The sequence below is a fragment of the Panthera uncia genome, chromosome C2 (genome assembly GCF_023721935.1).
Source record: "Panthera uncia isolate 11264 chromosome C2, Puncia_PCG_1.0, whole genome shotgun sequence".
Classification (NCBI taxonomy): domain Eukaryota; kingdom Metazoa; phylum Chordata; class Mammalia; order Carnivora; family Felidae; genus Panthera; species Panthera uncia.
In genome coordinates, this window is record NC_064810.1 from 32,579,104 (window position 1) to 32,581,913 (window position 2,810).

The following is a 2,810-nucleotide window of genomic DNA, read 5'->3' on the forward strand; positions in this document are numbered from 1 at the left end:
CATTAAAACCCTTTGTTGGAATGCTTTACACTTTCCACAGAACAGAAACTAAAATAACCTGTTGTATAACTAGTCAAAAATACAGTCCTAGAGGTTTTTGCCCATACACATGAGTATTGTCTAAAACATGTCTTTGTAGCAGCTAGGCCCTGCGACCAGTGTGCGTGGCTGAGTTCACAAATTTGTTGTAACCTGTAGCTTCCTGTCACTTCTTAGGCTCTCCTCTCCTGCTAAGCTTTGTTTCCTGACAGTAATTAAAACCTCCTGCCACTGCCATAGCCACTGCTTCTGCTGGAACTCTCCTAGCTGCCTTGATTTCATGGTTTGGCAAAGTATTGGCCTCTACCACCATAGGGGCCAGAGCTTCTGCCTCCAAAATTTCCTCCTTCCTGGGTCCAAAATTTGAAGATTGTTGTAATTGCCAAATTCATTATAGCGTCTATCACCACCAAAGTTGCTTTCATCAGTACTAAATCTGTTACAGCCATCCCTGCTGTCATCATAGGGAAACCTAAGTTTCCTCTGTGGCCAAAGTTGTCATTCCCACCTAACCCACTTCCATGACCACCACCGAAGTTTCCAGAATACTTTGACCTCTTTGGCTGGATGAAACATCAGCCATCTCCTGCTTAGATACAGCTCTCCTTACTTCACAGTCATTGCCATTCACAGTATGGTATTTTTAAATTTTATTTTTTTAAGTTATTTTTTTTTAATTTATTTATTTTTGAGAGAGAAAGACAGAGTGTGAGTGGGGAAGGGGCAGAGAGAGAGGGAGACACAGAATCTGAAGCAGGCTCCAGGCTCTGAGCTGCCAGCACAGAGCCCAAAGCCTCACAAAACGAAATCATGACCTGAGTGAACCTGAGCCTAAGTCAGATGCTCAACTGACTGAGCCACCCAGGTGTCCCCACAGTACGGTGTTTTTGAATAACAATCTTGTCTACAGAGTCAAGGTCATCAAATGTTATAAAAGCACCGCCTCTCCTTTTGCCACTGCCTCAGTCAGTCATGACCGACTTGAATCACTTCAATTTTCTCATACTGTTCAAAATAATCTCTTGTGTCTTCCTTAATGCCACCAGTGAAAAATCTTTTTCACAGTTAAGTGGGAACTGGGTGTTTGAGAATCTTCTCTGGAGACAGTCCTCTTTGGATCTACAACTCTTCCATCTACCTTGTGTGGCCCTGCATTCATGGCTGCGCCCACCTCCTCCACAGTGGCATGCATGACAAAGCCAAAGCCCCTGGAGCTCTTGGTGTTTTGGTCTTCATTACCACACAGTCCGCTAAGAGTTCCATATTGCTCAACATGGCTCCTCAGACTCTCCTCGCTTGTTTCAAAGCTCAGACCTCCAAAGAAAAGCTTCAGCAGCTGAACAGGCTCTTTGGGAGACTCTGACTCAGACATGATGGCGGTGGACAGGGAGACGTTAACGGTGCTTCCTCAGTGGCTTCCATGGGCAGAAAGTCAATTTACTTCTCATAGAAGCTTAGTGAAAGTATTGGGAGCTTATATATTTAAAATTTTCACAGTGTTATTATACGAAGTTGTATTATTTGGAAGGGATTGTAGGAAAGGGATTTTTCAGATGATGTCCTTCTGTATTGCTTTTACTATTTCCAAATGATTTTTTTTTACTATTTCTATAAAATAAATTAGAAATATATCTCTTGGGATTAAATTATCATACAAATGAATTCAAACAAAACCGTGCTCAAATAAAGAATATAGCTTTCTTTCTTTTGTTTTCCTTTTTTATTTCTCCCTTTCAAGTATTAAATAAATACTATTGTGGGGAAAGATTGTAAGGTAATAGATTTCTGAAAATCACTCTGAGGTGAATGAATTAGTTTACATGATAAATAAATCTCATTCTGTGTACAGCTACTGAAAATAAGTATCAAAAAGTAGAATTCTGTGATTCAGTAAATACCTGGAATACATTAGGTAAAATCTTCGCATTCAAATCCTTGCTCACTCTGTATTTTTTCAGTGTGATCTTGGGAGAGAAAAAACGAAAACAAAAACCTCTTTCAACCATATGTAATTGACATGCTATAAAAGAAGTGTGGGAGCAAAAACAGAAGAGAGTGGAATTCTTTACACGTTAAGTTTATAACTCTGATGACAAGGATAAATGATAGAAGGAGAGTAAGAAACGTTTTTGAAAACAAACTTTCAGCAATTGTGGTAATCATTCTTTCAGAATTATCTAATTTATAATAGAGAATTGTTTTCTGAAAATAAAAATTAGTTACAGCACGAGAGAAAAAATAATTTTGACACTTTTCTGTTGTATAAATCCTGATGCATCATCTAGAACTGGAGACACTTTCATTCTAATCTGTGGTAAAATGCCATGATTTGTTGAAAATATATCCTTTCTTTTCTTTTCAGATTTGAATTGAGTTTTTAAAGCATAAGATGATTTAAAATATTAGTTATGGGAAGTATAACTTTCTATCCTAAATAATAGTCCCTCTTATGACACCTGCTTTATCAGACAGCACTTGCTTAGTGTGTGTGCATTCATAATTAAAAGCCAGAATTTACTGTATATTTAGTACATGTAATGCCATATAGGTACTTTTGTATCTTCTGGAATTTTGTCCTTGTATCAGTCACGTGATATAGACGCCATATTTTCCGTCAATAAATTGGAACCCATACAGTTTAAGTGGTTTTCCAGAAATGGCAGCCGAATCATTTGAGCACGGGTGGGCCTAGTCTGTTTTGGGGAAGTATGCTCTATTGTCTTTATATAACTATTCAACATTAAGAAATGCATATTGACAAGGCATCGTTT

General features: G+C 38.1%; 1 pseudogene; it reads right to left on the minus strand.

The window, feature by feature from the left end:
- Window positions 1-254: 254 nt before the first annotated feature.
- On the minus strand, window positions 255-1,411 carry LOC125922096 (heterogeneous nuclear ribonucleoprotein A1-like; annotated as a pseudogene).
- Between the last annotated feature and the right edge of the window lie 1,399 nt (window positions 1,412-2,810).